Source organism: Haliotis rufescens, unplaced genomic scaffold (genome assembly GCF_023055435.1).
Source record: "Haliotis rufescens isolate VD_foot unplaced genomic scaffold, xgHalRufe1.0.p SCAF_23, whole genome shotgun sequence".
Classification (NCBI taxonomy): Eukaryota; Metazoa; Mollusca; class Gastropoda; order Lepetellida; family Haliotidae; genus Haliotis; species Haliotis rufescens.
Genome location: NW_025963924.1, coordinates 4,826,701 through 4,849,660, shown reverse-complemented (window position 1 = coordinate 4,849,660; position 22,960 = coordinate 4,826,701). Strand labels below are relative to the sequence as shown.

The 22,960-nt window shown below is 41.3% G+C and overlaps 1 protein-coding gene across 1 annotated transcript in view; it reads right to left on the bottom strand.

Annotated features, from left to right (window-relative positions):
- LOC124116997 (beta-1,3-galactosyltransferase 5-like) overlaps positions 1–22,960 on the bottom strand; it is a 94,585-nt gene that overhangs the window by 50,807 nt on the left and 20,818 nt on the right. Inside the window, exon 2 of the mRNA XM_046478661.2 lies at positions 2,285–2,340. The gene's annotated coding sequence lies outside the window, so the exon portion shown is untranslated. The remainder of the gene's footprint in view (positions 1–2,284; positions 2,341–22,960) is intronic.

Sequence of the window (22,960 nt, the reverse complement as noted above, 5' to 3'; positions counted from 1 at the left end):
GTAAGACAAGCCGAGGCGGCTTTCAGTGTGATCTGCCCATCGCCTTGGAGACAATAGCTTTGTCTCACACATGAGGAAGATCGATTCCTTGTAAAGCTATCAGCAGAGATACAACTGGATAAAGATGTACTTTTTTCTTGCATAAGTAGCTAGTAGTTTAATCATATTCATATTCACAAACTCAGTATACTAAGGTATGCCTTGATTGTTGTTTATGGAATTGAAAATTGAAAGAACTGTTGTTAAATTGGATTATGTTTGTTTTACCATTACTCATTCCTGCAACAGTTTTAAAAAGTAATCCATTGCTGGATAATTTTTGTGTGAAAATGCATTGGTTCATTGAATACAGGGGTAACAAGTGAATTTGCAACCACATGACACCGACCATGTTTGAAAAATAAAATTGTGCCATAAAAACAACATATTTATTTATTTTCAAAACTAGGATGTCTAAGATACCCATCCGCAGTTCTGTATTATGCGATTTTTAAAAAAACCTCAAAACCTTTCAATCAAATTACAATATAAAAAATAGAACCATGTACAAGTATTCCATGCTGTGCTGACGGTAGGGGTGTCATATGAACATCTGATGTTGCCATATAAACATAAGGACATACCTTCATGATAAGGACATACCTTAATGATAAGGACATACCTTTATGATAAGGAGAAACCTTTATGCTAAGGACATACCTTCATGATAAGGACATACCTTCATGATAAGGAGAAACCTTTGTGATAAGGACATACCTTAATGATAAGGACTTACCTTCATGATAAGGACATACCTTCATGATAAGGACATACCTGCATGATAAGGACATACCTTCATAATAAGGACACACTTTCATGATAAGGACATACCTTCATAATAAGGACATACCATCATGATAAGGACATACCTTCATGGTAAGGACACACTTTCATGATAAGGACATACCTTCATAATAAGGACATACCTTCATGATAAGGACATACCTTCATGGTAAGGAGAAACCTTTATGATAAAGACATACCTTATGATAAGGACATTCCTTCATGATAAGGACATACCTTCATGATAAGGACACACCTTCATGATAAGGAGAAACCTTTGTGATAAGGACCTACCTTCATGATAAGGACACATCTTCATGATAAGGAGAAAGCTTTATGATAAGGACATACCTCGATGATAAGGACATACCTTCATGATAAGGACACACCTTCATGATAAGGAGAAGCCTTATGATAAGGACATACCTTCATGATAAGGACACACCTTCATGATAAGGAGAAACCTTTATGATAAGGAGAAACCTTTATGATAAGGACATACCTTCATGATAAGGACATACCTTCATGATAAGGAGAAACCTTTATGATAACGACATACCTTCATGATAAGGACATACCTTCATGATAAGGATATACCTTCATGATAAGGGTATACCTGCATGATAAGGACATACCTTCATGATAAGGACAGTGCCTAACTAAAGACAGGACATATTCTCATTGTACAGTATGTAGGTTAGCGTGGTTGCTTCACAACACTGAGGTCGAATCCTTCACAGGCGCAGTGTATGAAGACCAATATTGCAATGCTGCTCATATCGGCGCATCACAGATTCTTCCTGACGCAACCTATATCTAAAACGTCAACACCAGGATGACCAGCGTTATCCGACAGATGCCATCGGGCGTAAAGGCAAAATAGCGGTGAAACTTAGGAATGGATCTCCGCTAAATAGTCATGAAACCTGGTGTTATCCGACAGATGCCATCGCGCGTAAAGGCAAAATAGCGGTGAAACTTAGGAATGGATCTCCGCTAAATAGTCATGACACCTGGTGTTATCCGACAGATGCCATCGCGCGTAAAGTCAAAATAGCGGTGAAACCTAGGAATGGATCACCGCTAAATAGTGATGACACCGGGTGTTCGCAAGCAACGCGTGGGAGTGTGAGCGACAAGGAACGTTACCAACGTATTTGATGTAAATATGTATACAAACCAGACGGGACAAATAACAAAAGTCGATATGTTCCATCACAACTCACAAACCCCAGCAAGCCCAAGCGGTTAATCTATAACGCATTGTTTACAGGGAAAACTTGTTGTAAGACTGTAAAACAAACAGCGTTAGTCCACACCACGAATCCAAGTAACGAGTCCACGAAAATGATAACGTATATATATATATGTTTTTTTTAGTAAAAGCGAATTTGAAAGTGACTTGTAAATTTTAAGTCTTTATCATTCTAGTCATCATCTTGTAGTATTATGATTTACTTACCCGCAGGTTAAGCTCAGCATCCCCCGACTCCAGGTGTGTGTCCAGGTAACAGGTATCTGAAACACCAATATCTTAGTGAGTCACGTGCTAAACACTTCCTAGTTTTTCAATGAGGTTGTTTGTTTATTGGGTCGAAGTGCATTGATCGTGTCCCTGTTTATTTAAGTCCGGAGTAAACATCGGACGCTGAAGTTAATTTGAAAAAGACAGTGCGACAGTTTCTGATGTTTGCCGTATGTCTGCACTGCAGGGTGAATCTTGGTGTGTATATATAGCACATATGTATAAACGTGCTCACTGTCTTTTGAAGACGTCAATGATGGGTATACATACTTTTCTATATGCGTTATGATGTATAAATTATGCATCTCCGTATATAGCACAGGATTAAATCTAAAACTGTGACAATGTAAAGAAGTCTAAATATCCAAAGCGGAACGATACTAACGTTCTTGATGTTGTTATGTTGAAGTAAATTGTCTCTAAATAATCCATTTTTCTTTTTTCATCTGGCGACGTCACGAGATATGGTCAGCTGACACTGATACGTTTCCTTCAGCCAAACGTGGAACTAATTGCGTCTCAAACTTTATCCTGCCGCTAAGCGCATGAATATTTCTAATCAACACGCCTGAGCCCTACTTTCAAATGTGCCATTAAGACTAAAAATAGTGGAATTTAATTTGTAGAAACGAATAACGAATAAGACGTCGAGCTAAATCAGAAATTTGACCGTTTTCATTACAGCGGAGACCATGATGATATCCGTATGTCATATATGGATGCGAGTTTACAAAATAGCAGTCCGCGTTAGATCTTATACCGTTGTAATATTTGAAAAGACCGTAAAAAATATTGTTAAATATGTGACATATTATCTATCATGATGTGACGACTTATTTCTTTCACTTTGAACAACTGGTTTTTTTTCGAAGAACTATTTAAAGACGTTGGTTTTGTCTCGAATGAACCAAGTATAGCTGTGATATGACCGGAATTTTACGTTTTGGTATGAGGAGAGAAGAATTAAAACTCACGTTTCTACTACACAACAGTCGATATATGCTGATTGCAAGAAGTAACGGAACGTATGTAAAGGGGAACGTATTTGACAAAATACCAGGACATGCTCTCACTCACTCACTCACTCACTCACTCACTCACCCACCCACCCACACACCCACTCACCCATTCAATCACTCACTCACTCACTCACTCATTGCTTCAAGCCTTTACACGTGATGCCGACTATACGATTATATTCCTGATTTTCTTTATTCTGATGCTTACTGCTTAAATACGTAAATAACAAATTCATTCCAAAAAACAGGTTATGCTTTGTTTGTTTGTTTGTTTGTTTGTTTGCGGTCGGGTAGCCTAGTGGTTAAAGCGTTCGCTCGTCACGCCGAAGACATCGATGGGTACAATGTGTGAAGCCCATTTCTGGTGTCCCCCGCCGTGATATTGCTGGAATATTGCTAAAAGCGGCGTAAAACCATACTCACTCACTCACTCACTCTCAACACCAGGGTCCGGTTCCATAAAGCGGCCGTAGCGCAACGACAGTCGCAGGTGTATGTTAAAGTATGGGAGCTACGAGTACCTTACGACAACGACAGCTTTGTGGAACGGACCCCATGAATAATAATAAGAAGGTATTTGAAGGTACAATGAGTGAGTGAGTGAGTATGGTTTTACGTCGCAATTAGCAATATTCCAGCAATATCACGGCGCGGGACACAAGAAATGGGCTTCACACATTGTACCCATGTCGGGAATCGAACCCGTGTTTTCGGAGTGACGAGCCAACGCTTTAACCACTAGGCTACCCGACCACCCCGAAGGTACGATGAACAGGCGTTAACACGAACTTATGAAATCGATACGTCGTTTAAAGCAACGCAGCGCTATTGTACGAACAAAGTCCAATATCGGTAATCCGTTTGTCTCGAACCATTGTTAACTCGAAATATTCCTGATGTACTAATCGATGTAGGAAATGAGATTCACTGTGTTTAATGTCTCGTGTGAAACCAATTTCTGGTGTCCCCCGCCGTGTTATTGCTGGAACATTGCCTAAAGCGGCGTAAAACCTCACTCCCTCACTCACTCGACCCGTGAAGATCCGGGGTAGAATAGGTCTTCAGCAACCCATGCTTGCCGTAAAAGGCGACTAACGGGATAGGGAGGCTCGATGCATGTAATCGTATCCCAATTGTGTGGGTCGATGCTCATGATGTCAATCACTGGATTGTCTGGTCCAGACTCGATTACTTTACAGACCGACTGCGGCGTAAAACAACAAACAAATCTATCCATCCTATCCTCCCTTCCTACAAACCTCCCCGTTGTGACGTCAGGGTATGGGCGTTCCTGACGCCTGCCCCGTGGATCATATATATGTTAACCATGCGTGGTCACGACCCATTTGGATCAGGCCAAGCTTAACGCTATGTCTACAAGCTACTGTGAGTATTTACAGAGCCAGTGTAAAACTGACGAGCAATGGGCGTTACACAACATCAAATGACACCACCCGTTTGCTAAAAGTTCAACACAGACACTGGCGGTGACCCTGCACCGGAGCCGTGTGATGTTGACATGACAAACTAAAGTTATAGGAAAATACATGAACAGTTCATCCGTTGTCCGTGAAATCGTCTGGATTAACAACTGTCCTGAATAACGAAGTTATGAGTGAGTTAGTGAGTATGGTTTTACGCCGCTTTTAGCAATATTCCAGCAATATCATGGCGGGGGACACCAGAAATGGGCTTCACACATTGTACCCATGTCGGGAATCGAACCCGGGTCTTCGGCGTATAGAGTTATGATCTTTGAATACCGAAAAAAAAGTTCCTACCAGTAGATGTCCGGAATGTGTAAACCCCGATAAACAGATAAACCCCATTATACCGGAAACTCTGCATTCTGGACGATTACTTTGGGGAACGCTTATATATCATTAAAGGAGCTGTTGCTTTTTTTTGTTTGAGTTTTTATTTTCATTGGCTGTTCGTGAAAAAGGATCATCCTGAGATAAAATATATTAAAGTTTCTTTTTAATAATAATTAATTTTATAATTACCCCGATCAAAGATCAGTCTGCACTTGATTTTACGTCTCACCGCCCTGGGGAGAATACAACCCAAGATACCTGTTAGGCTCTAGAAGGAAAACAGTCACATTACGATCTTATTCGGGCACCACCCTCTTCTGGGTGAAAAGAGGCACATTTCGAAAAAAATAACTTGCCCATTTAGACACCATATGTGCTACATGTTCTTCAGATACTGATATATATCACAAGCACATTTATGGCAGATCTTTTTCCTGGAAGAAACATGCCCAGCCCTGAAATTAGTATAATGTTTCCCAAGATAGTAAAAACCATTATTGATTTAAAAATCAAATCACACCCGGGTCTCTTCGCAGGATTGAAAAACATAAATATTTGAAATAAATTAATTCAATATGTAATGAAAAGACTATAAATAGAGCTTATCTTGAATATTAGTTCCAGTTCTTACCATACATATTCGTCAATATTTATCGTTTAAGTTTTTAAATATGATTAGCCTAAAGGTTATTGTTATCTATACGCAATAAATACAAAACCTCAACGCCAGAGAAGTATCAGTCTAGATTATTTTCCCAAACAGATTCCATAGGGCGTAAAAGACAAAAAAATGTAGTAAAAAATATATGAACGGATCATTGAAAGTTAGTGATGACACCAGGGCCCACTTGTACAAAGCGATCTTAGCGCTAAGACTATTGTAAGCCAATGCTAAAGTATTGGAGTTACGATCATCTTAGCGCTAAGATCGCTTTGTGCAATTTGGCACAGGTGTTCGCGAAACGGGGGAGCAATGAGCATGTCCTGCTCTACCGGTAGCGACCGCAACAATTTGTATAATTTAATTTATATTTAATTTAATTTAATGTCCTTTAAAATTTTCATTTTTTTTAAATAATTTTATTTAGTTGCGTGTCTGCTCTAAGATTCCAGGAGGCACGGGTGACCCAAATATCTAAGGCGCCGCGATTCGCTGTGCAGAGTTGCGTTCCTTGGGCACGCCAGAAACCTATGATTGTGGGTTCGAATCCCGGTTCGCCCCGATTATGTTTCTAGGTTTGTCAGCACCATACCCGTACTCGTGGGTTTCACCGAAGTGGTAAGCGTCTGAGACCTGCCGTGATATAACTGGAGTACTGTTCAAAGCGGCGTTAAACCCAACTCACTCACTCACACTGAGATTCCACCAATATGCGGCTGAATGAGAGAGTGCGTGGGATTCAAACCGCTTTCGCCACGGAAAAGTAACGCAAGTACGTGTCTCCCCTTTAAAACCACAGATCGATACATCGATACTTGCAATAATTCATAAACAATATCTACAGATAAAGTCGCATGATGCTTCTGCAGATAAAATAACCAGTCGCATTGCATTATGGATGCAATATACAAATTCCCTTCTCCTGAGGAGATCATAATAGAAAATCTATTATATTCGGTCTAGACATACGCTCTGTTCCGACTCGCGTAATAGGGGCAGGATAGAGCCATCGGAGGAACTGTTGATAAAGCGAAGCATTCACTTCGAGCTAGATAATGACCTCCTAATCTCTTCAAATTATTTAGCTTCTCAGATATGTCTCAACTATGACCTTGTCAGTTCCGCATGTACTATCTGTCTGACAGCTTATTATTGTGGCTGATACTCGCATTACGTTCTTTAGCGAACGGCCAGGCATAGACAGTGGTTCTGAATCACAGCACGGCTTTATTAACAAGGTGATGTCAACTTGGAGAGCGCCAGGAAACCGAACGGTTAACTTATATGATTTGACGTGTCCGACTGTTAGTGATTATTATGAATATTTCGCATTATTGTTAAATAAAAAACCTTCAGACAGTACAAAACACAAACTCAAAAGTATGTGAGGAATGACTTTAAGTTTTTTTAAAAAGACGTGAATTTTTTTAAAGTATTTTTTTACATCCGGTAATGATGATCACTCAACATCCCATGTAAGGAACATCGGCCAACTTGCATAGAAAGGTTTTAGTGTTATCACTTTTTAAATTCGGTGTAAATGGATCGGATTTATGGAGCTCTCCAACACTTTGATGTGGGATAAAATCTTGTTTCTTTAAGTTTGTGAGGTTATCACTGACGGTGGGAGCTTCCTGGGCAGAAAGGTTCAAACGACGATAAATTCTCAGTTGTAAACGCGGGGTAAGTTTGTTTGTAATAATTTATCGCCTTCTTCTAGTTACATGTATGACAGATTAAGACGTCAATTGGTTTTATTTTAAGGCTTAAAATGTAGTGCAGTTGATCTTCCTTTATACGCCATACATTGTACGTTGAAGGAGTAGGATTATACGCCGCGTTTGGCAATATCGAAGAAGGATACACCAATTGCACTAATGGACTTCACACATTGTGATAAATTAGTGCCTTTAACCGATGGGTCCATTCATATAATTTCCAAAGTTTTTTTGGCCTTAACGCCAAATTCTAATCTGTGTTGGCGGATAATCTAGACTGGCCCTTCTCTTGCATTGGCAATTTATGTTATATTCCCTTACGCCCTCAAAGATAATGATGATGATGATGATGATGATGATGATGATGATGATGATGATGGTGATGATGATGATGGTATTGGTGAAGCTAATGATGATGAATATGATGATGATGATGATGAATATGATGATGATAATGATGAAAACATTATGACCTTTAGATTTCGATAAATTTTAAAATTGTATCTCTGCATAATACAAAACAAGGAAAGACAAAGGTGATATCAATATTTTAGAAAAACAAATCTTGGATGGAAAGTATTCCATGCTTCATTGCTACATTAAAACAAGGTCTACATGTTGTTTTTTTCTACTGATAGCGTGTCACAAAACAGTTTATTGTCTTTTATAGAGTTAACATCGATGACCTTTTACAGCATCTGAATTATTTCTTTTCTTGAGAAACTGAAAAGCAGCGTTCACGTGCTAGTGCGAATTCTTTACGGTTTTCCTGGGCATGTTCATGACACATTGCGTTTTTACAAATTATTTATTAATACGAATATTACGAGAAATAACGTTGTTGGTAGACTTGAAGCTGATGAAAAACACGCATCAGTGGCAAGACATTTAAAAGTTGCCCACAGCAAGTTTTCCCTCTGTGAAGCACGATATCGGCAACAAGATGAGGGAGAACCCGCATCCGCATTGATTCCACCGGGCGTAAGGGCCCAGTCGTCGAAGGCGCCGCGATTCGCTGTGCAGAGTTGCGTCCCTTGGGCACACCAGAAATCTATGATTGTGGGTTCGAATCCCGGTTCGCCCCAATTATGGTAAACGTCTGAGACCTGCATCACTTCGGGCTTTCCTTCCATATTAAGCTGACACGCCGCGATGTAACTGGAATACTGTTAAAAGCGGCGTTAAACCAAACTCACTCACTCACTTGCTGAGTGACGTAAAGGCAAAATAGGGGTGAACTTTATATCAATGGATCATAGATCAGTGATGACACTAGTCGTTCGCGGAAATAAAGTTCTACCAAAATATGATGCAAAAGGCAGTGTAAAAAATATATAAAATCTTGAAATATGACTGTGTCATTGACATGACTTGTTTTTCATACAAACGAAATAGATAGGTAGACCTAACTTTGATTTTAGAAGGAAGTTCTCGATTTCTATTGCTGGTCGTAAGAACGGGTTACGTAGATATTTGTGACCTCGGGAATGAAAATATCTAACCAAAACCGTATTTAGCATGTATAAAAACTAAATCGGTAAATTAAGTTAACAAAATTTATTCATTGAAAAAGACAAGTGAATTAAAGTTTAACCTAAAATGGAACTTAATGAAATAACTTCATGACGTAGATGTTGTACGTATTGTTTAAAAACAACACACATATTAAAGTGACCGCCTCCGTGGTCTATAGGTAGAGCGTCCGCCCGGAGACCGGAAGGTTCGTGGTTCGATCTTCGGCCGCGTCATACTAAAAAACTTGTAACGAAGTTACCCTGCCTAGCTCGGCATTAAGGGGTGGGTCGGCTCGGAGTCAGTATACTGTGTCTGAGTGGGGTATTCATGTTAAACTGCGGCATGGTATCTCAGTGAGCTAGCACTACAAATCGGCATCAGTCCGGACTAGTACAAGCAGCCACACACATACATACACGTGCATGCACATCGCTATATAAGTGCAATAATCTTGGACGCGACGTTAAACCCCATTTCACCTCACCTCAGTTCGATCAGCAACACAACTGATACCCGGTAGGTCATGTCATTTTCAGAACCTGCAAATGGTTAGACACTGGCTTAACGTCAAACCCGCAATCGTGGTATTTACTGTTTTCGGCGACTGACGTCATGTTTGCATCTTCACGAACAGTGAGTGAGTATGGTTTTACGCCGCGTTTAGCAATATTCCAGCAATATCACGGCGGGGGACACCAGAGATGGGCTTCACACATTGTACCCATGTCGGGAATCGAACCCGGGTCTTCGGCGTGACGAGCGAACGCTTTAACCACTAGGCTACCCGACCTTCACGAACAGCTGACTTTGTATCATACTTCTGTGCTCTCTTTCATGGTATCTCAGTGAACTAACACTATAAAATCGGCATTAGTCCGGACTGGACCCTAGATAATATATTTAAATATGACTCCAACTCAAGTGGAGAATGATTTGGCAAGTCTAGATTGCCCCAGCTGAAGGCATTGTCTTGGGCTCCATTTGGACTTTACTTTTCATTCTGTACATGTAGAAATATTCTTTTAAATAAGATAACTATATCTCTGGGACTAAATGATAGCCTTCGTCCGCTCATCAATTCGTCTGAACCAAAGCTCACCAAGAAAGTGGCTCCAGTCGTCTAGTATACATTTTTCCAGAAAATGAAAAGAAAACAAACAGAGACCGTCAAGCGTCCTAACGCAGGAGCAGTAATGATTATGGCTGACTCACTGTTGACTGATGTCAATGTGTTTCCTGATAGTTTTTGTAGGTGGACCCAAAACCAGTGGTTATTTTCTGCACGCCCCCTCCCTATCTCCCAGCTCTGGCGAGTTGTGTACCATCCGCAATAGCGGTAAACGAACTGTGTTTGTGTTATTGAGCCAAGTCTGTCTGCGTAGGCCTGAAAATAAACGCAACCAGACACGGCTTCTTGTCCGAAATGTACTGCGAGGTCATATGATCGTACGGAGATCTTTATAGCGTTTAGCATCCCACACTGATGAGTAAATGAAACGGTTTGATACCTTCTGGCTGCCGACGGTGAATTCATATGACACATACATCGTTTTGACTTTATTAATAGTTTCAGGCTAAGTTTGAACCGCTCTTTCATCACCGAACTTTGATTAACAACCCCGGCTGGATCTAAGTAAATGTAACAAAATTGATTCAAAACTTGTCTCGTTTGAATGAAATATCTGTTCTGCTTTGATAAGAATCTTGATTGGTGAAGAACTTTTGATTATATATGTGTCTTAACGAGCATCTGTAGGACAAATCGGCGGCGTCCTGAACGATTCCGCTAGCACACTTAACAGACAGTTGAGATTGATTTTCGTTTTTTTATGAAGATTCGTCCCATTCGGGCCCGCTCGGCTTTTTCCGTTAATCATTGAAGAACTTAAGGCCAATACCCTTTCTTTTTTACAAGGATTAATTCTATTCGGGTCCTTTCGGCTTATTCTGTTCCTCGTCGGAAGAAGAAGTGAATGGTCCCCGGTTTTAAACATTCATCCCATTCAGGACCACGCAACATATTAACTATTAACATAACTACCAGGCAAAAGCGTAAGAGCCGACTAACGGGATCGGGTGGTCAGGCTCGCTGACTTGGTTGATGAATGTCATCGATCCCAATTGCGTGGATCGATGCTCATGATATTAATCACTGGATTGTCCAGACTCGATATTTTACAGACCGCCGTCATATAGCTGGAATATTGCTGAGTGCGGCGTAAAACAACAAACAAACCAGCCAGGCAAAAGAAACTTTACATTCAAGTTTGATGGCGGCTACAAAAGAAACAAACTAGAAATGGTTATTCGATGGTGATGTATTTAATACGGGCATCATGGTAAATGCCTATCGAAGAAGAAAGTCGAGAATGATTTGGCAAGTCTAGATTGCCCCAGCTGAAGGCATTGTCTTGGGCTCCATTTGGACCTTGTTGTTTGGACCTACAGTTTGCCGTGTTTCGGTCCTGTAAGCTTCTGATAACGTTTGTAATTTTTAGTCAAATCCAATTTTCAAGTGTATACTCTCTTTGCCCGGCAGTTTACAAATTACATATAAACACGTTATTTATATAGATATGAATACAGACACGTCTTTATAATACTAATGACAACAATAATACATAATACATAAGATATATGTTACGCTGCGAGGTAATTCAAACAATGAAAGGGGGCACGGTGGCCCAGTCGTCGAAGGCGCCGCGATTCGCTGTGCAGAGTTGCGTCCCTTGGGCACGCCAGAAACCTGTGATTGTGGGTTCGAATCCCGGTTCACCCCGATTATGTTTCTAGGTTGGCCAGCACCATACCCGTGCTCGTGGGTTTCACCGAAGTGGTAAACGTCTGAGCCATGCATTACTTTAGGCTTTCCTCCAACATTAAGCAACTCAAACAATGAAAACTTTGTCCTGCACGTTCTACTGAAGTTTAAACACCACGAAGACACGTTGCATTGAGGAAACGTGATACCTCCTTGACTTAGTATATTCCTGGATAGTATATGGCTATACTTGGCAGACAATCCAAAAAAGGTGATACGATGTGAAATAACAGGAGAGGAATCAAACCTGTGGTCAGTGATATGAACACCCAAGGATTCGTGATACCGCCTCAACTTGAGTGTCTTCACTGTCATAAGCATGAAGGATTGAGGCAAATTCTATTAACCTGTACCATTAATTGGTACTTGATAACTGAAGCGAGAAGGATGAGGTGAGCTGAAATGGGGTTTAACGTCGCGCCCAAGATTATTGCACTTATATAGCGACGTGCATGTATGTGTGTGTGTGTGTGTGTGTGTGTGTGTGTGTGTGTGTGTGTGTGTCTGTGTGTGTGTCTGTGTGTGTGTCTGTGTGTGTCTGCTTGTACTAGTCCGGACTGATGCCGATTTATAGTGCTAGCTAACTGAGATACCATGCCGCAGTTTTAACATGAATACCCCACTCAGAAACAGTTTACTGACTCCGAGCCGACGAGTCCTTGTTTTAGCCCCTTAATGCCGAGCGCCAGACAGGGCAACAACAAGTACCATCTTTTAACGTCTTTTGGTATGACGCGGTCGGGGATCGAACCCCGGACCTTCCGCTCTCCGGGCGGACGCTCTACCACTAGACCACGGAGGCGGTCCGTGAAGGATGAAGTATTGAGAACCAATTCTAGGTATCCGATAGCTTAATCTGAAGCACTGCAGTCCAGATAAAATTAATCAAGAAGATAATTAAGCAGAATTCTAGATGATATACAATACCATTAGCAAACAGTGATGACCACGTCTTACAAGAAGTACATTGGTACAAGCATGACATTAAAATCTACTGTAGGTACCCAATGCCACAAGCCTGAAGCACGGAGGACATTACTTGTGTCTAGTTATCCAAGAGGATGAAACAGTAGAAGCGAGTGCTTAGCATATGCATAAACGATAAATACCAACTCTAAGTACCAAATACCACGGCCGAAAGCATTGAGGACAAATTATTGTCATCCACTTCAATAAGAACGAACGTTGAAGTCTAATTCTAGCAACAAGAACCACAGATGATGTCCATTAGCTAATAAGGGCGTCACCCTAGACTTCGTTATCACCTCTGGGACAACTAGATATAAAATCGTTGATTGAAAGGACAGAATTGAGCCAATTATGGCAAAATCCAATCCGACAAGCATGAGGTACAGACAACCATTTCCACCCATAGCTTCCGCTAAGAATCCACTTTACCAAAATTAGCACTACGAGCACTCCATGCTATAGAAAAGAACCATCTCCAGACCATTGGTTACATCGATAATTTAAAAGAATAAATTTGAGTACGGCCACATACTAGAGTAAGTCGTAACTAAATTTTAAGATGCTCTTTTTCGATTTTTTAATCCATCTTCACGTGTGCTAAAAGAACGTCACTGTGACAAAAAGAACAAACTATACCAGTGAAATCTTTCGCGGAACATATGCGTCACACTTGACGCCAATAGATAATAGCCTTGGCCGTTTTTAGCCACAACTCAATTCCTCAGAGAAATAACAATGGTCTGGCATTGCTGTGATGCGGAGTGACGTCTTCTTGCAGGATGCAACCTTCAGTAATGAATGGTAATTAAATTCTCATTAACCGAGCCACTGGTTTGAATGAAGTAATAAGATTCACTGGGCGTTGTCATTGCTCTTAGGGTCATAGTGTTGGTCAGGAGAGTTAAAGACGCCTACATTTTCCGAATGGAGGACAAATGAGATTAATAGATCTCCCAAACCCAACACACGCACTAATGAGGCTTTCACTGCATGGCTATCTCATAGGAAGCTGTCTTCGGCTTGGCCATGAAATCAACAAAATGGTCGACATTACAGACATGGCCTAGTGGGCAATAATCCTGCTTTTATTAAACTTGAAACGTATAAATGATCCCATTAGAGAGCTAATGAACGTCGAAAGAGCAAAACATTCAATGACTGCCAGGCATAGAACCAGAAGAATAGTTGTATGACTTCATCAGCATTCCTAGTCAGCATTATCCATCGTTGAGATGCTGCTTTGAGAAGATGACGCTTTCATTCTTGTCCTCATCAGATGATGATGCTTCCAGAAGTTGAGAAAAGAGAAACGTGAATTTGCGGTCTGGCTCCTTGGGTAGGAGAATTTCGTATCCTGCAGTAACACGAGCCGGCTGATTGTCTATGGTCATGCGTATATAATTCAATTATTCTGCTAACTGAATCTGGATAATTTAGTTTTACCACGGATGTTAACGATGATTCCGGATCATGTATTTTTAATGACAATCAATGATTATCGTGATCAAACCTGAAGACGTCCAATTTCTCTAATATGACTAATATGACAAACAAACATGGTTCATCTAGCACCAGGTCGTGAGGTCAAAGAGTTAGTGAGTGGGTTACCAGAAACAACTTAATGATGTTAAAACATGACCTTCACGTAAATGGAGCACAAGGCCCACGGTAACGCAGAACATAAATGTTTTCGACTTTGGTGAAATCTGCATCAACATAATGATGAACCAAGGACAATAGGGTCAAAGATTCGAACCAACGATCAGCGGATCCTGGTATCTATGGGATGCTACTTTATATCTGTACATTGTACCGTTGGACACCTGGTGTTCAATAACATACAGTGGAACTAGGAATGGTAACTTTTCGTGTAGATTGCCTTTCCAACTCAGATTCTTAGCTTGTCTGAAACTTCACCTTGAATTGATCACACCTCGAGAGTGAGTGAGTGAGTTGGGTTTAACGCCGCTTTTAACAGTATTCCAGTTATATCACAGTGTGTCAGCTTAATGTGGGAGGAAAGCCCGAAGTGAAGACATTTACCACTTCGGTGAAACCCAAGAGCACGGGTATGGTGCTGACAAACCTAGAAACATAATCGGGGCGAATCGGGATTCGAACCCACAATCATAGGTTTCTGGCGTGCCCAAGGGACGTAACTCTGCACAGCGAATCGCAGCGCCTTAGACGACTGGGCCACCCGTGCCCCCCACACCTCGAGAAAACCATATCGTTGATTGGCAGGGCTGGAATAACTAAGTGGATGCTATAGGGCTAATGTAAACCAACCTAAAGTAGCCTGAATTCCAACATGGTGACTCTGTTTGCCTTCTTAGCGAATGTGCATAGCAATACACTTAGAATATTATCAACAAAAACGTAGGACAGTTTTCAAAGAACGCTCCAATTGAAAAGACGTGTAACGACATTTGAAGCCGGCGGTAAATCGTTGTTCCATCGAGCGTTGCCTCTTAACTTTGATTCAGCAATTGATGAGGAGCAACTCGATTGCACGTGTGTATTTTTTTAGTGTCAGGTATTTTAATTGGTACCCCTAGTTCAGTTGACCCATGGGGGCATAACGGGTGAGTTAGTGGGTGAGTGAGTGAGTGGGTGAGTGAGTGGGTGAGTGAGTGGGTGAGTGAGTGAGTTGGTGGGTGAGTGAGTGAGTGAGTGAGTGAGTGAGTGAGTGAGTGAGTGGGTGGGTGGGTGGGTGGATAAATGAGTGAGTGAGTGAGTGAGTGAGTGAGTGAGTGAGTGAGTGAGTGAGTGAGCATGAGCAGTATATCATGTGTATCACAGAGCATCAGCTTGGTGTCGGAGGAAAGTCCCCTGTGATCCCACGAGCACGGATATGGTGATAACATGGTTTAAAGTTACAATCAAATATCGTACCAAAAGACATAGAAACTGGCGATGTGACGATAAGTTTTTGCAGATTCACATGTCAGCAAACAAGACTGTATACAGTCGATGGTAACCAACATGACATTATGAGGATTATGTCTATCAAAACAAGTTGCATCTGTAAAAAACCGAATGTATCTAAACAATTTATTCAAAATCTATGATATTAAAATTAAGAACACATCCATCAATTTGAAAAGCTAAGACGTAGACAGAAATGTTTATCAAGTAACGTCTTTGATAGGCATTTAGAAGGTGGAGTAATAGTGAGTGAGTTGGGTTATTCCAGTTATATCGCGGCGTGTCAGCTTAATGTGGGAGGAAAGTCCGAAATGATGCAGGTCTCAGACGTTTACCACTTCGGTGAAACCCACGAGCACGGGCATGGTGCTGACAAATCTAGAAACATAATCGGGGCGAACCGGGATTCGAACCCACAATCACAGGTTTCTGGCGTGCCCAAGGGCCGCAACTCTGCACAGCGAATCGCGGCGCTTAAGACGACTGGGCCACCCGTGCCCTCAGTTGGAGTAATGAGTAAGGACAACAAGTTCTTTATTACAATTGTAATAAAGAAGTTGTTCATCCATAAATTCTTATCTTTACTAAGTTTTATCAAGTATCAAGCATTTTTAACATTTAGAAGCAAACCGATAGAGCAGGACATGCTGACCCTTTTCGCAAACACCTGATGTTATCACTGATTTTCAATAATCCATTTATATAATTTTCATCGTTATTTTGCCTTTTGCGACCGATGGAATCTGTTTTGGGTGATAATTGGTCACTCTCTAGCGTTGACGTTAGATATATTTTAAGAATAATAACCACATGAGAAGAGAAGTATGCTTTGACATTAAACCTCAAAGGCACAACACGGACGTGGAAAAAGTGTAATTATTCCACCCCTGGTGGCGAGGAACGCCAAAGGTCAAATTATGCTTGCGTCATCGTGCACATCCAAGTGTTCGTGTTTATTTAGCCTTGCTGGCACTTTGATCTATTTGGATGCAGCCGACTGTTGAAGTGTTGGACAATCGCCCAGTGGGGCTCGGGCAGCCTGTGACGTAAGTAGGCCGGGGAAAATGCCTCTTCCAGGTGCCCAGCTAATCACGTTATCCTGCACCATCAGAACAATGAATTCGTGGTTTGAAAAACATCAGGTGTATGTTCGCTGGAGGAGACTGAGAAACCTTTTAAGGTCAGGAGCATTAAAAGTTTCATCTTTTAAGTTTGAATTATTTAAAAAAAAGAGTAAAACAACAATGAAAAGGTTGTTCAATAATTGATCTTTCTTATTACACACAGTGAGTGAGTGAGTATGGTTTTACGCCGCTTTTAGCAATATTCCAGTAATATCACGGCGGGGGACACCAGGAATGGGCTTCACACATTGTACCCATGTCAGGAATCGAACCTGGGTCTTCGGCTTGACGAGCGAACGCTTTAACCACTGGATTTAAGGAACGGTTTCGTCCGGATTAACGGGGTTTTACAGACCATCTTGTTCTATTTACCTGGAGGGGCGGTCGGGTAGCCTAGTGGTTCAAGCGTTGGCTCGTCACGCCGAAGACCCGGGTTCGATTCCCGACATGGGTACAATGTGTAAAGCCCATTTCTGGTATCCCCCGCCGTGATACTGCTGGAATATTGCTAAAAGCGGCGTAAAACCATACTCACTCACTCACTCACTATTTACCTGGAGCGTGCAAGCTTGATGTGGGAGGAAAGCCCGAGGTGATTTTGAACGTTTTCGTCCGGATTAACGGGGTTTTACTCTACACGTACAGTCGTGCTGTAATTACCTAGGGCGTGCAAGTTTGATGTGGGAGGAAAGCCCGAGGTGATCTGGAACGTTTTCTTCCGCATAAACGGGGTTTTACTTTACACGTACAGTCGTGCCGAAAATTACCTATGGCGTGCAAGTTTGATGTGGGAGGAAAGCCCGAGGTGATCTGGGACGTTTTCGTCCGCATAAACGGGGTTTTACTCAACACGTACAGACGTGCTGTAACTAACTCGAGCGTGTACACTTGATGTGGGAAGAAAGCCCGAAGTAATGAAGCTCTTTACGTTCCCACCTTGGTGATACCTACGATCACGGGCCGTGCCGACAAACCTAAAAACAGTAAGAAAGCGAATCTGGGATTCGAACCCCGGATTATAATTTTGGCATACATAAGGGATGCACAACGTTATCACGGGCATATATTGCTTGAAGCATTCCATGTATTATTTAATCCATTTCCGATTGTTATTCATTTTGTGTTTTGTGTGACCTGTTTTGGCAACATAATTGTGCTATAAGAAGATGGCTAGAACGAAGGGGAGTATAGCATAATGGTATTGTTTCATTTTATCATGTAAATGTATCTTATTATCGCATAATAAAATTCGCATCGTAAAATCGTACTGTATAATCGATATATAATCGTGTCATATAATCGCAACATATAATGGAATCGTATGATCGCATCTTATAATCGTATCGCATGATCGTATCTTATAACTGCATCGTATGATCGCATCTCATAATCGTATAGTATAATCACATCTTATAACAACATCGTTTGATCGCATCTCATAATCGTATCGCATGATCGCATCTCATAACTACATCGTATGATCGCTCTTATAATCATATCGCATGATCGCATCTTATAACTGCATCGTATGATCGCATCTTATAATCGTATCGCATGATCGCTTCTTATAACTAAATCGAATGATCGCATCTCATAATCGGATCGTATAATTGCATCATATTATCGTATCATATAATCGCATCAAATAATCGTATAATCGTCTCGTGCCTTGTCATCAAATCATGGTATCCCATTGTACCCGCATACTATCGACCTGTCAATTAACGCTATAGCAGTACGATATTTGGAAATGGCAGAAATCTGTCACCATAATATCCATGGAGCCTATCTTTTCAAGTTGGATGCAAGTCACTAACAGCGTCATAGTAGAGTCATCAGGTTTATATTAAACTTTGAAATCGGTAGCAGAGTCGTTGTACTCAGTTCCCGTCAACAGCTTGTAGCCCAGTGGTGAACGCCATGCCGACAACCAGGTTCGATTCCCCATACGGGTGCCACATTTGAACGTATTGAAATGTTCACAGTGGAAATATTTAATAAACAGTTTTAACCAATACCCACTCCCTTGGTGTTATAGATTAACAAGAGTGCTAACATACCCTCCTGTTTAAATGAAAAATTCTCAAGATCTTGATTTGGTCCGGGCCCTATCGCGACCTGTCCGCGACGACAACGCGACAAGTACGAATCGTGATCGCGACGTGATCGCGGCCACACCAAACTTCGGTCGCGCCTCCACTGGGATCCGTTTGCGTGGACTTTGTTCAGAACGACAGTGCAAGTTTTCTTCAGTTAATCAAAATAAAAAACAGTTTTGCATTTTCAGCATTTTCAGCATTTTCAGCATTTTCAGCTAAAATCAAAAGTTGAACTGTTTCATAGTATTTGTTAGTTTTACCTTTAACTATAAACACATACAAAACTTCTAAAATAAAAAACCAAAAATCAATCATTTGTAATTTAATAATTATTTAAAAATCATATAAATAGATCACTTTTTCCCTTTCACTAAAGCATAGCGGGAAAAGTTCAGGACGTTACATTCATCAACACAAGTCTAAAATATAATCACAAACATCTAATTTTGTCCATCATAAGTGAATGGGATAGTTAGAAATATAAACCGACAAATATAATTAGTTTGCCACGCAAAATATTGTATTTCATTTATCAGCCATATAATGTTCAAGCACAAGTCATCACCATCGACCTTCGTAACACGCCGGTAGCAGTATTCCCATAGGACACGATGCAGTCAAACCAGACACCAACTTCAGGATTCCCAGATGTACAATATCCAGAGAGAAGCTCCCCCCACCATATCTCCCCCCATCAGCGACTGAGATATGGCTCACGATCAAAAGTCAATATTCAGTTATAAGATCACACGTACTGAAGACACTTGAGGCTTCGATTTTTTCTAAGAAACCCCTTTTTGCCATCAGAACGGTCTTTGAAGGATATAAATTCGTCATAAGCATTTGTCACCAGTAAATTGCCTCCTAGCACGTGCAGGACGTGATGCATCAGAGGGATTGCGCCCCCAAGGCCCCGATGCCCAACTTCTCACGGCACTGGGGACTTACAGGATGGTTACCATCCCTCCTAACGGCGTTACCCAGAGATCGATATCAATAATGAGGATACACCAAGAGGTTATCGATTGCTTCTGATTGTGATTTCATAACACCTGATGCTGATTGAGTTGGACTCACGACTCTTGCGCTTTTATAGGCTATTATTGTTATTTGTGTAGGAACTAGTACAGGAAATTGCCAATCTTTATGCAACCGCAGTGTCTCATTGACAAGATCTGCTGTCTTATTTTCCATTGCTATCACTGATAAATGTCTTAACTCGAGCTTTTTTTCCTTGCACAGAATCCTGGCGTTGCGTTTGACGTCAGCGGAAAAAACCTGCAATACTTTTCATATATTCGATTATTAATCTTCTGCGTGTGGATATGCGTCATACACATCATATAATCGGCAGATGGTGCGATAGCCGAATGGTTATAAGGCATTCGTCACGCCGAAATCCGGGTTCGATTCTTCATGCGGGGAAAATGCGAAAAGTCATTTTTTGACGTCATTCGCTTTGATATTGCTGGAACATTGGTGGGTTTTTTTATGTAATGGCACATTGAAAGAGTGAGTGAGTATGGTTTTACGCCGCTTTTAGCAATATTCCAGCATTGTCACGGCGGGGGACACCAGAAATGGGCTTTACACATTGTACCCACGTCGGCAATTGAACCGGGTCTTCGGCGTGACGAGCGAACGCTTTAACCACTAGGCTACCCGACCGCCCCTAAATTTGAGCGAAACAAGTCTAACTAGTTTATCTCCAAAGATATGATGTTTAAGATACCAATCATCAGTTTGCATTTTGCGATTCTTGTGTAGTTTTTAAATATTTTAATTAAATATATTTGTAAAAAAATGAATAAAACTGCGCAGAAGTATCCCCTGAGTTTTGACTAAGCGCCAGTACAGTTTTGGATATACTATCGCTAACCTAAGATACTTCCAATTGAAAATCAAATATTTGATACAATCAAATGAGGTGAGGTGAGGTGAAATTGGGTTTAACGTCGCGTCCAAGATTATTGCACTTATATAGAGACGTGCATGTACGTGTGTGTGTTTGTGGCTGCTTGTACTAGTCCGGACTGATGCCGATTTATAGTGCTAGCCCACTGAGATACCATGCCGCAGTTGAACATGAATACCCCACTCAGACACAGTATACTGACTCCCAGCCGACCAGTCCTTGTTTTAGCACCATAATGCCGAACGACAGACAGGGTAACAATAAGTACAATCTTTTAACGTCTTTTGGTATGACGCGGCCGGGGATCGAACCCCGGACCTTCCGCTCTCCGGGCAGACGCTCTACCACTAGACCACGGAGGCGGTCGCAATCAAATGAGATCCGTAGTTTCCCTTGCTACATGATATTCTATAATAAATTCATGACAACATATCGCCCCTGGCTAGACTGCTTATAGTGAGTGAGTGAGTATGGTTTTACGCCGCTTTTAGCAATATTCCAGCAATATCACGGCGGGGGACACCAGAAATGGGCTTCACACATTGTACCCATGTCGGGAATCGAACCCGGGTCTTCGGCGTGACGAGCGAACGCTTTAACCACTAGGCTACCCGACCGCCCCCTAGACTGCTTATAGGGCAACAAGCTCAACATGAGATTAGTAGTCAACATCTTACGATAAGTGGAAATTAGTTAAAACATTCAAGAAGGCATTTTGATAAAACGAAGAGATGATTTTTTATATTTAATGGGGACTTTTGAGATAAAACATTGAGATTTTTTAGTCTAACGGGAAAAAGCAATGAGAATTTAAGGTAACGAGACAAGAGATTAAAAATGTATTTAAAAAGCACAGGTGAATAGACTTAGACTAACGCTTAGTCTCTGAAAATATATATTTTTGATAGAAATAAGTAACTACATTCAAAGTGGAAAGGAGCCCCAATGAGATGGGAGAGAACCTGTGGAAAATCTAGACTTGCTTCATTTAGGGCTACATCTACAGTAAGAAACCGGCCAATTCATATTCCGGGTGAGGAATCTGGGATTTTGTAAGGAGATTGATATAAGGGCTAGGCGGAAGTAAAATAGCATCGTTCAGGTACTGTGAGCCATACTAGAACAGGCACTGTTGGTCAGCTTTCGAGATAACCATTAGTGTCGCGTACCGTATTCCAGGTAATGAATTTCGACGTCGACTGGTTACCACCCAGATTGTGTCACCAATTCTTATACTGACACAGTGAATGTTGGTTACCCGGTGGTTACTTTCCGGATACAATTTCAGGATTAAGAAATGTTTGGATTAACAAATCACGGGTAGGTTGGAGTTAGCTCTTTTGTACACATGACGACATTCCTGATAATATTACCCCGTCGGTCGTATCGGGGTCCTCATTAATCAGGGTCTACTGTATGAATTTGATAGTGTGTGAGTGAATATGGTTTTACGCCGCTTTTAGCAATATTCCAGCAATATCACGGCGGGGGACACAAGAAATGGGCTTCCCACATTGTACCCATGTCGGGAATCGAACCCGGGTCTTCGGCGTGACGAGCCAACGCTTTAACCACTAGGCTACACGACCGCCCCTTATGAATTTGATACATATAGGCGTAACCCCGAGGGGATTTCTGGTTAAAATAGGTCCCCAGCAATGAATGCTGTTCTTAACAGGCGACTTAATGAATAGGGTGTTTAGGATCGGTGCCTTACTTGAGTGTGTATCATCGTACAGTAAAGTACGTTTATAACGAACACGCTTATAACGAACTGACGGATATAACGAACTGATTTTTTTGTCCCGACTATTTGCTATAGTTATGCTGTATATATGCTTATAACGAACTACGGTTAGAGAACAAACTAAAGTTAGTCGTCCCTTCGAGTTCGTATTAACCATAGTTTACTGTACCCGAAGACGTAGAAAGTTGCTCATAGTATCAATCACTGGATAATCTGGTTCAGTGTGGATTATTTAAGACCCCTGCCATACAACTCGAATATTGCTGAGAGTGACGTTATA